This window comes from Apium graveolens, chromosome 7, assembly GCF_009905375.1.
Source record: "Apium graveolens cultivar Ventura chromosome 7, ASM990537v1, whole genome shotgun sequence".
NCBI lineage: Eukaryota > Viridiplantae > Streptophyta > Magnoliopsida > Apiales > Apiaceae > Apium > Apium graveolens.
This window is the reverse complement of record NC_133653.1, coordinates 126,440,902-126,456,541: the sequence shown is the minus strand read 5'-3', so window position 1 is coordinate 126,456,541 and position 15,640 is coordinate 126,440,902. Positions and strand designations below refer to the sequence as shown.

The window sequence follows — 15,640 nt, the reverse complement described above, 5'->3', positions numbered from 1 at the left end:
AGGCATGTTTTCTAACCTTTCCTCGTCAGTAGCATAAGCAGTATAATGTTTTATCTTGGTACAACTCTTGTACCCCTACCAGTATGCATTTATTGACCTCAACACCCAGGCTTCCAACTCATCGGAAAATATCTACCATTGCTTACACATAAAACAAACATAAATTATTAAAATATTTTCTACTATGGCCAAATTATTTAATTAAAGCAAGAGAATTGAGGAAAATTTTAGTTCAACAATTACCTTAACATAATTCAACAAGGTGGTCTTCAAATTTTCGGGAACATCTCTCCAAGATTTGTAAGTAAATGGCACACACTTCTTTAATGTCCCCAAAAATTGACCAAATTCAGACACAACTTTATCATTATCGGAAACAGGTTGGAATTTCTTATTCATATCCAAGACAATTCTTTTGTCAAAGGACCTTGTATGAAATTTATTCATAATTGTTGGTTCTCTTTTTTTTAGGAAGTTCAATTGATATTGTCAAGTATACATACGATCAGTTATATACAATTAGCACCAATCATTTTATACAAACTACAAAATACAAAATATGCTAATTCAAATATAATTTTAATTAAAATATGCTAATTTTCTACAAAATTCAAGTACAAACTACAAAGAACGCTAATTGTAAAATTAAATATGCTAACCTTTTTCAAATTCTTCTCTAATATTAGGAAATACATCTTCTGCATCAACTCGCTCATTTGTAGTTCCACTTCCATTAGCAAGTACTCCATTTTTCTCAGCATTTTGTGTCTACTGACGCTTCCGTATAGCTACATAAGCAGCCATTTTTCCTACTCCCTCAATTTGTGGCAATTGGATTTGTGTAGCAGGCTCTACTAGAAGTAAAGAATGCGGTGTCTTGGTTGATGCATCCTTCCAAGGGGCAGTTGTAACAATGGATCGTGAACGGGTTGTTGGTCCACCACCAGGAAGCTTTCTCTTCCATTCAGTTTTAGATCTCTATAGTGTAAAAACAATAATTTCAAATTAAATATGCAGGCATAATCAATATAAAATTAAAATGAACCACCAGAAATGACTTACCTTTCTTTTTTTCTCCATTATCATCTTCTTTAATTTCAACTGACCCGGGATCATATTCAAAGCCTTCCTCTTGAATATTGTCTTCTTAAATTTCAACTTTTCCTTTACTTCTCGCTTTCAACTCAACTATAACATTTGTCACTAGTGTAGACAAACCTAGATTTTTGTACACTTGATTGTTCTTGGTGATATTAACACCTCTTTATTTTCATACTCGATAATGGGAGGTGGGTGAGGCAGGTCCTGCAAATAAAACATGATGCAAATATTAGAATTATTACAAAATATTCCCTACTTGAGTACTAAAGAAACTTAATTACATGTAGTCTTACTTCAAATTCATTTTCAGGTGGGGAGGTTGGTGGGGTAGGTCCTGCAAATAAAACAATGCAAATATTAAAAAATATTATGCAATATACTATACTTGAGTAAAAAAACATAATACAAACTTACTTCAATTCATTTACCCCATATTTTTATCTTCATTTGGTAGATTTTGTAAATCCAATTTCCTCTTCACTTGCAACTTTCACAGTTGCGTCATGAACCATTTGACTATCATGGAAATGTGCTAATTTTGGATGACTGTTAACCTCTTGATTATTGAACCGTACTGAATTTTTGGGGCTGTTGCGTAGGTCGCATCACCAAATGTGGCTGCATCTGTTTCAAAGGCTGGATCTTATGATCGACCACATTGTCAATATAAAAATCCAGTAAGCCCATATTTTTTTTACTCATTTATCAAATTCATTAAGGGCTGCATTATTGCCACATAATTTCCACCCTTCTTTGTTTGTATATATTCCTCCGATCTCATAGTATCTGAGATCCTTTTTAATTTACTGCATTATTACCGTGTAAGACCACCTATCACCCTCAACATACTTAAAAATAGACGACATAGATACTATTCTGAAATTGACCCTTGTGGTAAATCATGACATGGAAACTATCATCTTCCATTCTAAAAAAATCATACATAAAATTACATTAGAATCAGTAGATGATAAGGCAAGTCCACAGAGCATAAATATTATGCCACTTATAAGAAAACAAACAGGTATAACAAAACAGCCGCTTGTAAACTAAGATAAAAATGCAACTAAAATGGCCACTTTTAAACTAATAGAAAAATGCAATAGCCACTTATAAACTACAAAAAAATGCACTTAAACAACCACATAAATACTAGCATAAAATATAAGGATAAATAACCTCACAAAATAAAGCAACTTAAGCATAATTATCGTGATTACAATATGAGCATAAAAAGAAGGTTCAAAGATTAAATCATGCAGTTACAAATCCAAGTCACTAAATACTAGCATGTTGATTAAATATTTTTTTTTCAAATTCTATGAAGCATTTTCTTCATCTTCGGTAACAGGAATCTCTGTTACTGGGACATCATATCTACACCAATGAACATCACTAATTTCAACGCCCGCACGATCAGCGTGAGTATCATTCAGAATTAGATCGTCTAGCCCGTCTTCATTTGCATCTGAACTTTTAATTTCAGAAGAATCCCTTGGAAGTTTCTTGATAACATTGTGGTTTGATTTATCAACGGGATCTTCTAAGTAGCAGACTTTTTGTACTTATGAGGCCAAAACATAAAAATCGGATTTTTGGCACAATCTACTAAAATTAAGATAAGTAAGCCATACAAGTCTTTCTCTTCTTTGTACCAAGAATTTTTTTAAAAAAACACTGCAAATTCTCCCCAATAATCAATTTCTAGGATTTTTTCATTTCTTTCACAGTATTTGACTTGACTAATCGGAGGCATCTGATCTTTCAAACTGGCAAAGCTAGTTGTCATGGCACTTAGGAATACACCGCTATTTTATGTTGTACACCTAGCATCTCTAAACTTAGTATGAAATCTGTATCCATTAATTGCATGTCCAATAAATGTTTTAGCTGCTCGATTAGGGCCCATTGAAAGAACTTGTAATTCTTGCAAAACGACATCCTTTTTTATAACTTGTTCATGTAGCCACGTCCAGAAATCACCAGTATGGACTCTCTCCCTCTTAAATCTTTTAGATATAGCTTGACCTTCAATTAAATCTCGATATTCCCTATAATAATGACCTAGTTAATTGAATTATAATTTTTATTATATGCTGAAATAAAAATAGAATTTATAAAACTTACTCAAGTAAGCTTTCTATTTCCTTGTTACCATAGTTAAAAATAACATAGCGATGACAAGTCTTCCATTGCGAATCTTTTAGAGTATTGGATTTTCCATCTTTATTCCTTCTTGAACCAATTGGATATTCCATATTTTATGAACATATTTCAAATTTACCAGAATACTTGTTCATTTTTCCAGCTCCGATATTATTTAAGAATCTTGAACAGAAAATTATGCATTAATCTGCAAGATAACCTTTAGCAATGGAAGCCTATGGTCTACTCCTGTTCCGCACATACATTTTCAACTTACCCAGATGGTGATCAATGGACAACATGCACCGGACATGCGCTGCTCCACCATACTAATTTCCTTGCATAAATGTACCGACAAGTGCACCATTATATCGAAGCAAACTTTTATAAATATCATCTCAAAACTACACATGATTCCAATTTCCTGTTGCAGTCTCTTTATGTACGCCAAAAAGATAACTTTGGCCCAAAAGTCTCCTAAATATGAACTTAATCTTATCATAGGCAACGCAACTTTAGGTTTAAGTGTTCTCTTAATAGCAAATTACAAGAAGTAGTGAAGCATGAAATGTGCGTCATGGCTTTTATACCCCGTGATTTTTCTCTCCTTCGTATGTACATACCGTCTAATAGTAGATGCAGAACTATACGGTAATTTAGCATTCTCCAGCACTACAGAAAAGATTTATTTTTCCTTATTCATTATATCAAATATAGCATCCCTTATCTCATACGTTTTACCGTTACTTGTTAAAACTTGATGTAGGTTCTTCTTGATGCCCAATTCTTGAAGATATACTATGATATAGATTTTTTTATGTGCATGACATCAATGTTATGCCGATGCAAGTTCTGACTCCAATATGGTAAATAAAAAAATTGATTTTTTTTAAAGAAGAATCATTTTTCCCTTTCTTCTTCCTACCCTTAATCTTTATCTTAGCAGCGCCAAACTGGTTTTGAAAACCAGTTAATAATTCTTCAACCTCTACCCCCGAAAAAATTGACGGACTCATTCCCATTTCGATTTCACCATTTAACCTTATTTTATCAAACCTCCACTTGTGGTTCGGCTCTAAAATTTTCCTATCGTTCATGTAACACACTTTCTTACTATATTTTAAGTAAGTGGAAGAAGTCTCATGGTAGCATAGCGGACAACCTAAATAGCCCTTTGTGCTCCAACTGGATAGCATAGCGTATCCTGGAAAATCACTAATGGTCCATAAAATACTTGCACGTAGATCAAAATTTTCTCCAGCTAAAGCATCGTAACTTTATATGCCTTTATTCCATAAATCTTTCAACTCGGCGATAAGAGGCTGCATAAAAATATCAATATGGTTCTTTGGAGATTCTGGACCGAAGATGATGGTTGAGAGTATTATGTTTTCCGGCTTCATGCATAACCAAGGTGGGAGCTTATAATTTACTAACATAATCGTCCAGGTACAATGAGTTGTACTCATTGTACGATATGGACTGAACCCATCAGATACTAAACCTAATCTAACATTTCTATTTTATTCCAAAAATGAGGGAATTTGGCATCCATCATTTCCACACCTCGGCATCTGCCGGATGCCTAAGTTTGCCATCTTTTATCCATTGCGATGAATGCCAAGCCATAAGTTCAATAAATTCCTTGCACATAAACAGCCTTTGGAGCCTTAGCTTAAGTGGAAAATAACGCATTACTCTTGCCGAAACCTTGTGCATCGAGTGCTCTGGTACACCATAACTTGTGTCTTTATTCTCCACTACAACCCACCTAGAGATAGTGTAAGTTTTGCAGGCTTCTTCTTTCTCATTTTTTATGCAATGCAACATGCAATTATTGGGACACGAGTGTATTTTTTGGTAATCTAGATCTAAGTCTCTAATGACATTCTTCGCGGTATAAAATGAAAAAGAGACGTGGGCTTTCGTAAAGGACTCTTTAATCAACTCTAATAAATCAGCAAATGCAGACTCGGTAATCCTGTGTACACATTTTAAGGTATAAAGCCTAATAATGAAACCTAACCACGAGAATTTTGTGTAACCGTGATACAAAGGATGCTTTCCTTTTTCAATAAGGCGATAAAATTTTCTAGCTGTTTCATTTGGTTTACCAGAACCCCTACCCCCGCCTCGGTATTGACAGTTCTACGTAAGGTGCAACATATCATCAAAATTATTTCTGGAATCTACGCCCTCATCAAACTCCATATTTACATTTTCTGATGCGGAATATGGGCCAGCAACCTCATATATATAGTTCACAAATAATGGAGATCAACCAATGTATACAAAATGATTAAAAATCATAGCCTTGAAATGCCACTTATGATTATGACAGTTTTTGCAGGGGCATGTGATTTCATCACGTACAACGTATCTAGAAAATATATTACGCAAAAAATCTCTTATCCCTATAATATATCCTTCACTGAACTTTGGAAGTTCAATTCAGCCTTCCATCACTACATTTTTTTTATCACGAGAATAAGAAATTAAATGATAACTAAGTCCACGAAATGCAGAATTTTCTACATGGGCCTAACATAGTTTAAACCGATAGGAAGTAACCTAAATCAATAAGAAGTAATTTAGAATGGTTAAAAGCCATATCACATTATTCTAGTACTTGTACGTAAATAACAAATATTTTATTTGTTTACGTGATACAAATAATGTTACGAATAATGGTACGCAACTAAACAGGAAATTAATCGAACCACAATCAAAATACTAAAAAAATTTACATGTTCACATGATACGGATAATTGTACGCAAACATTAAAAGATTAAAATTTAAAACACAACATATTTTTTTCACACAAACAAGGAGAGAGACGGAAATGGGGAGAGGGAAAGAGAAACAGAGATAGGTAGAGAGAGAGGGGGGTAGAGAGAAACATAGAGAGGGGGAGATAGAGAGAGAGAAAGACGGAGAGAGAGTGAGAGAGAGTGTCCATAAAGAAGGAGAAAGACAAAGAAAGAGAGAGGGGGAGAGAGGGGAGATGAGCACATGTACAAACATACACAGAAACATGCTTCAATACACACAACATACAGACAAACATGGTTCAGTACACATTAATCGAAACCTTAATTAAGAAATAAAATTTTAATAACTAATACAGCCTCAAATTAAATATAATACCTGATGAAATTAGAGAAACACTAGTTCAACTTCATTTAGCAGATTGAAGCAACAAACTGGAACCCCCAGTCGAAACCCTATTTAGCACCAATTGAAACCCTAGTTCGTAAATCTTCAAATCTTGAAGCCCAGAATGAAACCCTAATTAACAAATCTTGAAATCTTCAACATAGACCGTGTTTATGAGATTTAGGCTTTTTTGTTTGAGAGTGTGAGACTGTGTATGTGAGAGTGTGATATTGTGTTTACCTGAAGCCCCGTTCTTTTTTTTTGTTAAAATTTCAATACCCGCCCCCAAATTTCAACTCCCACCCCCAAAATTTCAACTGTCAGCCCAAGCTTTGTTCAAAATAAATAGCTCGGCCCAACTATATTTTATTAAAAATTAAATTATTAATTTCTTTTTTCTCCTAAAAGTATTATTTTTAACATTTGAAAAATTTGAAAAATAAATTAATTCTTTAATATATTTTAAATCACTCATGACTTGTTAATTTTTAGAACTTTCAATTAATCAATAATGTGACGCCCTCAAACTAGGGGTTAGGATTGAGGACCCATGACACCTTTATACTTAAATAAATAATGCAATACAAAAATATAATAAGCCACAAAAATCTACAAGGACTGATACAGGATACAGTATGAGACAAGATTACATCTACCAACTAGAAAATAATTATCATTACCACCCTTTTTAAAATATTAGAAATTACAATTCCAACTTGGAATTGCCAGATAACCCAGTTGTATCTGTACTAAAATATTACATTCCCAAAAATATCCAACGACTCCTCACATATAACAGTTACCTGATCTGGCACCTGAAACCTAATAGTATGGAAGGGACTATTATAGACACTCTTACGAGCGGTGTGCCTAAGTCTGGAAATCTTTTTGCTTAACTGCCAAGGTTAGATCAACACAAAACAATATTAGCGAGAAGGCTCAACAAGTAACAAATAAAACAATTCCAAATAATGGAACTTGACAGTAACTTATCAAAAATACATTCATCCCCTTGATATAGGGTTTTAAGGGTTCAAATCAAGGATCTGGAAGAATCGGGTAAATGGTATTGAATGTATCTTGTATAAATAAGTTTATGTAAAAGGGTCCAGAAAGTCTCAAGATAACTTTTAAATGATCAAATCATAATATTCATGGGTTTAATGCTTAAGGCATGAATAAAACTTTATCTTTCTTTATTATAAAACAAGCAGTGTTTGATTGGATTATGCATCCTTTAAATATGATACGGTTGATCAGCTCGTACTGACCTCCATTTCGGTCATAAGGTGCCTAAGGAACTATATTGGCCTTTAATATTGAACTAGCCACGCTAGCCTCTTAAATATATGTAATATTCGGAAAAATTCTGTAAAAATTATGTGATATATAAAATAAATTTGATCTATTTAATTAAATTAAAATATTTATTTCCATGATTTAACATGCGTTAACTACAATGTGCGGTCCTGCAAGGACCAGATTAATTTCCAAATATTTATTATGTGTTTAAAATGCAATTATATGAAACAATGCGCAATTTGGACGTGTGCCAGGTTAAGTTTGTTCCGTGTAACGTGTTAGAACTCATTTTGCATGCATTTGCATATTTATTATTTGTTTTTGGGTTTTATTTTAAATTAAAAAAGTATTTTAGTTTCGCCAAAATTATCGGACCGGGACCCGACCTGGACGTAAAAGCCCACAAAATTTGTATTCGTATTTTTATAAAATCAAAGATTCTTCGAAGAGTTCGTGTTTTCATATTTTTGGAATGTACGTAATGTTTTGAGAAATTTTGATATAAATATTGTATTTATTTATAAATTATATTTTAATAACATTTCCTCGTAAATTATTACTTTCGGGCTTGTTATGTTAAGTTACGAGATAAAAAAATCGATTTGTGATTTATCGGGATTAATTTACGGGTATAAATAGGCTTTGTAGTTATCTGTACATTTTATAAAAATCAAAATCTTACAGATAAAATCAATAGTTCTTCTTATCTTATAAAAAGTTTATAATCTTCATTTCAAAGATCGATCCGTATCGGGCCATTAAGCATCCGTTTGTTTTGATCTTGATACCGTGTTGAAGCCTTCGATTAGACAATCACTTCGACACAGGAATCATGAATTAAGGTCGAGTATTTTTCTTGTTCCTTGTTCGTCGAAATCGACGGATATGGAGCTTCTTTATTCTGTGATTATCTGATTGTTTGGAAGATATAATAAGTTTCCTGATGTTATTTAGAGTCGAACCGCATATTTGTTTGTATTATTTGATAGCTTGATTGCTAATTCGAGTTTTAATTTATTTGTATTTTAAACTTCCAATTTCTGGAGTTGATGATGATGAATTGATAATTGTATGATCGTAGTTAGCTTGTATGCCTAATTAGCTTTAATTTGATATCAGAATCAATAGTTTTGGTTAAGAAATCAATAAAAACAAACTTCGCCGGAGTTGCTTGAAATTCGTCGGTGTTAATTGCGTTTTATCGCCTGAATTCATGAACCAGAGTTCTTTTGTGATGATTCTTGGACTGTCTGAGTTGCTGGATTGAATTGGAGTTGAATAAGAATAAGACCCGAAGGAAACCGTATATTTTTTGCTCGAATTGAACTCACCGGAGTCTGGTAAACCGAGCAAGAATCTGGGTTCGTTCCAGAAACCAGCCAATGTTCATACCGACCCAGTTGTGTTCTTAGACAATCCAGATTAAAACCTGATTTTGGTCCAAAAAGCCCAAACCCGATTTTAATTTACTGTTTTTGTAATTTATTAAAATATATCCAAAAATCATATTTTATTTACAAAAATTCATTATAAATTCCAAAAAAAATGGTTAAATATTTATAAATAATTAACTAAATTAAATTTAATTCCAGAAAAAAAATTTCTTTTATTATTTTCAAAGATTAGAATTTGATTTAATTATTTCTAATTTATTTTGATTAATTAGTTATAATTTAATTAATTGATTAATTCGTATAATCAATTAATTTTATTTATAAATAGTTAAATAAAATATAGTTATTTATACTTAAGCCAAATCATCCTTAAAAATTAATTTGAGATTTAAAAAGTATATAAAGGTATTGAATAATCAATTAATATTATTATTAATTAAATTATTCCAATATAATGCATAATTAATAGACTATTTATCCGTTTAATACGAAACGAACGCGTCTATACTCAGAAAAATATTCCGATTCTAGACATAAATCCTTTTGTATCGAAAGGTTACTTGTTTTGCAAGTCGTTCTGAGTCAGATAATCATAAAAAATTCATATTTTGGCCCAATTTGAGTTTTAAAAATACCGAGAACTATCTTTTAATGATCGTACTTATGTGTTATATGAATAACATGGTTACGTGATATGTTATATGTATGTTATCTGTTTACCGCTTTAAATGCCATGTTTAGATAAACGATCGGGTAGACGTTGAGAAGTATAGACGTCATTTGAGTTTTGTCCGGTTAATTAAATAAGTGCATTTGATTTATAAAATCAAGGCCAGGAAGGTAATCAGGTTGTAATCAGAGCTAATCCTAGTTTTTGCTTATCAGGCAAGTACCCCCTTTCCTATTCTAATTTCAGAATAGATGAATGTTCAAATATTCAGAGTTGATATTACTATTATGCATATTCTTGTGACACATTATTTATAAATACTCATTGAATTATTGAAGTAAGCTATTCTAGTAATTGTCCTTCTGGAATATAAATTCTTTTTCCAGATTGATAGTGAAAAATGATTCTATCCAGATATACTTTATACAGTGGATCTTTATTGTAAGCTTAGCGAATAATGAATCCTTCTAGTTATTTTACTATCAGTTGATGTAATTACTCCGGACCATATGACATGCGGGTTATTAGAATAATGATGTCAATTGATGCAACTCCTTTAATAAAAATATTTTAATGATCGGATGAAAGCGTAAGAGGCCATGAAGGCGGTCCAGTGACTGGTTATGTATTATATATAATTATGATACAACTTTTGCCACAGGACAATATGTTGCTTTGTTATTTGAGTACTCATATTGTGGGAAATGTTTCTATGAATCATGATCCAGTGCTATCAGACAAACTGATCAGTTGTGATAGTACATCCGTAAGTTAAGAATTTCAATCTAAAACGTATCATTTACTGTATAAGCGTATATTAGCTTTGATTATTGTTTAGATATTATCGTTTATCTCTTTTTCTTCAGTTATTGGCATATATTGTTGTTATCATTTCAATCACATAGATTATACTGCTTGTTGAGCATTTCACAGCTCATACGTGTTTTATTGTGCTAATCTTTTAGTACGGGCTAGCGATGCCCCGTATTTTGCACACGGCCAGGAAGAGGGTGCCCGTTGAGCATCCTCGGATCTTTAGATTCCACCTTCCAGCTCAGGTAGGAAGCAGATAATCGTTTAATTTGTTAAACAGTTTCCAATGTATTAAAAAAAGTGAACTAGTGTGTAAAACTTAACTAGACTTTTAAGAATTAGTCTAACTTCCTGTAGAGGTTATCCCAATCAGGGTTGTAGTTGTAATAACTCATATTTTGTTATAGCATCTTTTTCATATTATAACATGTGCTTGATCCTTATGCATACAGGGGTCATATTTAGTATTTTATTATACTGTGTATATTATTGTACTGTTTAGCAGTTAGAAACTCTCAAATCTAGACCTCGGATTTGGAGGGCATCGCAGGTTGGTGTCAGAACTATAGGTTATTATCAGTGAAATAGACTTAGGTGTTGTCTTAATTAAGTCATAAGGAGATCACATGAGATAAGTGTGTGTCTAACTTGTATCGAGTTCAGTCTAGACTATTGGATATAGTCTTTAGTTTTAAGTTATTCAAATCTTTATATTGGATGATTGTGATGTGATTCCAAAAGGTGCTTAGTGATGATTAGCATTCCGATGAGACTGACTACTCGGGTGGTTAAGTGGAACCCCCATCTCCTTCCTCTAGTTCGGAGGAGTCGGTTTCATGCGAGCCTATGAGAGCAGGGTATCAGGAGGATCCAGTGTTAGCAGAGCCTGCGGTTGATAAAATTATGGACCCGATAGTGGAGCTTATTTAGGATAGTGGCAGATCCATAGACGGTGAGAGTCACGAAGAGGGCAGTGGTTTCTGTCCAGACTGAGGTATTCATTGGCATTTTGAAGACGGGGGAGGCCAGAGTTATGAGAGTGATAGAGGAGGCTCTCCATCCAGTGACTAGGGAGACCATTCGCACAGGCATACTCCTCCCCAGAGGCAGAGTCATGCGTCATCTACAACTTCAATTACCTCTCGAGCTCCAGCGGAGACATCTCTCAATGTGGTTCCCTATCATGTGTATGCTACGATGGGACGTGAGCGGGATTTTCTCAAAGGACATAATGCGAGCATGAGCGAGGCCATGAGGGAGATAGCATGGGCTACATCTATGATTCTTGGAATTTCTGGATCAGAGTTGCAGTCTGGGGTCTAGGCCATCGAGCAGATCGCGACGCAGAGGTTGGCAGAGCTACCTTCCACCAGTGAGTGGGATGCAGAGGCACGCCGAGTGACTCGACTATTTAGCTTGATACTTACCGAGTTGCGTACGATTCATGAGTCGCGTGGCAAGGTTATCAGATGATGGTTTCGTTCCAAGACGAGAGACCCGTTATAGTATGGAGGATAGCCATTCTCTTTTTGTTGTGTATTGTGGCGTGAGCCAGTGAGATAGAAGCATAGTGTGGATGCGAGAGTGGTGCAGCGGCAGCTGGGATGGTTGACAAAGTTGGGGTATCTTTTGTATTTATAGCCTATTCTCTTTCTTGTCATTCTTATTAGTGAGTAGTATCCTTTGGATTGTATCGGACTGGTTGATAAAGCGTGTTTGACGCTTGTATCAGTACTCTAATATATATTTTTATCTTTTGTACAACAATTCTTGTCTTGCTTTTATAATTTTTATCTTTATCTTTATTTTCTTTTTCTTAATCTATTTAGTTTTAATTTTTTATATATATTATCCAGGTTCGCCCGGTTAATATATAGTATAATCTAGTTTATCTCTTCTATATTCTTGTTCAGATTAGTTATATTAAGATAATTGTTCATTTGGTCATCTTCTAGTAGTGGACCATTTCTTGTCTTTTCTTTATACTTTTATTTACTCTGTTATTATTCTGTAAGATAATGAGCATAATTATATAGTAAATGTGCAACATATGTTAAAGATGTCGGTAAATTTATAACGTGGATTTAAAAAATTAGTGCATAAATTTTTTTTAGTCATGTTAATAAATTGCTACATATATATATACAATCATGCTTAACAGGTTATTAAATAAGAATATTTTGTTTTTTTATCAGAGTAATGGGTCCCAAAAAGAAAAGTACCCCAACGGTAGCAGTAGGCGGCATAGACCCAGCCTTATGGAAGACTCTTGTACTAATGCAACAACAGAAGGCGTATATTACACAGCAGCAGCAACAATAGGAACAACAGAATTAACCACCAGTTCAACCCGTGGTCACTTTCAAAAAAATTTAAGCTGTGAATCCGCTAGAATTTAAAACATCTGCGAACCCAGTGGAAGCCAGTACATGGCTTAAGGAAATGAAAAAAAACCCTTCAAATTGATTGGAGTGGGAGCAAAGCAGAGAACCAAGTTTGCCAGCTATTTCCTGAAAAGCGAGGCAAACTATTGTTGGGAATCAAGAAGAGCATTGGAAGAGGAAGAGATTATAACTTGGGAGAAATTCAAGGAACTGTTTGGAGAAATATTTCCCAAGGCACATGAAGAACCAGTTAGAGATCACGTTTTTATAGTTCACACAAGATAATCTCAGTGTTGTGGACTATGAAGCCAAATTTACTAAGTTGGCAAGGTTTATTCCAAATCAGGTGGATATAGATGAGAAAAGAGCCAAAAGATTTCAGCAAGGACTCCAGTCTTGGATTCAGAATAGAGTTGCCATGTTTGAGTTGACTTCATATGTGGCAGTGGTTTAGAAAGTGATGGTGATAGAAAATGGAGGTGATACGTCTCAAAGAGAAAGGCACGGGAAGAAAAGGAAAATAGAAACCCCATAGCAGGACAGCCGCAGATTAATTTTCAAGTTCATTTTAATAGAAGGCCAGAGTTTCAGCAGAACAAAAATATGGGATTTAGAAGACCACCAGTTAGGAATGGAGGTCAGAATAATCTATTTAGAATTCAAAATCAACAGAGGTTTAATTCTTCTCCAGTACCATATTGCAGGAACTGTGGCAGAAATCATTTTGGGAACTGTAAGAATGATGTATTGTGTTTTAACTGCAATAAGAAACGACATTTTGCCACTGAGTGCCTGAATTAGACTGCAATTCTGAAGCCAAGGATTACAATCTTTAAGTGTTGGAAGCCAAGGTATATCTTCAAAAATTTCCCAACACAAGGTGTGACGGGTAACAAACCAAAAATTGCAGGTGCTCCATATCAGGGTGTGCCAAAGATTGAAGGACCACCAGCTCAACCCAAAGCCAGAATATTTAATATGACTATGAAAGACGATGTTTAGAGCTCTGATATGATTTCACTTATGCTTCCAGTAAAATCTGTAGATGCTAAAGTTTTAATTGATTCTGGAGCTACAAGATCGTTTATTTCTAAAGACTTTGTTGATAAACTACATTGTGAAGTTGAATTGTTAGAAAAAACAATAATGATAGAATTAGCTAATAAGAACCAAGTTCCCGTGGATCAAGTATGTCCGATGTGTGATATTGAGATAGGAGGACATCATTTTTATGCCAACTTAATACCTTTTAAGTTGGGATAGTTTGATGTTATTCTAGGAATGGATTGGTTTTTGGAAAATAACGCCTAAATCGATTATGAGAATAAAAAAGTGAAACTTCAGACATTGGATAAAAAGAAGAAGGTGTTATTTCGAGGAAATAAGTAGAAAAAGAAGTTTCTAATGATAGCTCAAGAAAAGAGGTTATTGTGTCAGAATTGTGAAGCATACTTGTCCAATGTGATAGATACTGGCAAGGAAATTCCAGTGCAAGAAGCTATCCCAATTGTCAATGAATTTCCAGATATCTTTCCAGATGATCTTCTGGGGTTACCTTTCGATAGAGAGATTAAGTTTGTTATTGACTTAGCACCCGAGACAGAACCAGTATCTAAAGCTCAATATCGTATGGCCCCAGTTGAGATGAGCGAATTAGAAATTCAGTTGCAAGATCTTTTGGAGAAACGAGTTATAATACCAAATGTATCTCCGTGGGGTGCACCAGTGTTATTTGTCAAGAAGAAAGATGGAAGTATGTGACTGTGTATTGACTATCAAGAATTGAATAAGTTGACCATTAAAAATAAGTATATGTTACCCATGATTGATGATTTATTTGATCAGCTAAAAGGTTCTGTATGGTTTTCTAAGATTGATTTAAGATCTGGATATCATCAACTGAAGATCAAGTTAGAAGACATTCCAAAGACAATATTCAGAACCTTATATGTACACTATGAGTTCTTAGTGATGGCATTTGGATTAACAAACGCGCCAATGGATTTGATGGATTTGATGAGTCAAGCATTCAGGAAGTATTTAAATAAATTTGTAATTGTATTCATAGACGATATTTTGATATACTCGAAGACGGAAGAAGAGCATGCCGAACATCTAAGAATAGGTTTACATATACTGCGACAGATTAAATTGTATGAAAACTTTTGAAGTGTGAATTTTGGTTAAAGAAAGTACAATTTTTTGGCATATCATTAGTAATGAATGAGTGAAAGTGGATCCGTTAAAGATTGAAGTTGTAATCAACTAGGAAAGACCAAAGACACCAACATAAGTAAGAAGCTTTATGGGATTGGCATGTTACTACAGAAGATTTGTACAAGATTTTGCGAAGATAGCTACGCCACTGACAAAGCTCACCAGAAAGAATCAGGAAATTTGAATAAACTGCGAAATGCGAGGAAAGTTTCCAGGAATTAAAGAAAAGATTAGTATCAACACCAGTACTAGTCTTACCATATGACCAAGGATATTTTGTTATCTACAGTGACGCTTCGCACAAAGGTTTGGGATGTATTTTGATGCAATATAAAAAAGTGATAGCCTACGCTTCAAGGAAATTGAAACACTACGCCATAAGTGGCCTGATGCAATGCCTCTCTACAGTTACAATAGGCCAGAAAAACATTACAATAGATCTATTGTAACACTAGGG

The 15,640-nt window shown here is 34.0% G+C and overlaps 1 long non-coding RNA gene across 1 annotated transcript; it reads right to left on the bottom strand.

The window, feature by feature from the left end:
• Positions 1 to 715: 715 nt before the first annotated feature.
• Positions 716 to 1,623, bottom strand: LOC141671158 (uncharacterized). Its single transcript, XR_012554980.1, has 4 exons — positions 1,516 to 1,623; positions 1,395 to 1,435; positions 1,063 to 1,305; positions 716 to 978 (listed from the first exon to the last, which is right to left on the bottom strand). It is a non-coding gene; the product is annotated as an uncharacterized LOC141671158 (long non-coding RNA).
• Positions 1,624 to 15,640: the final 14,017 nt, after the last annotated feature.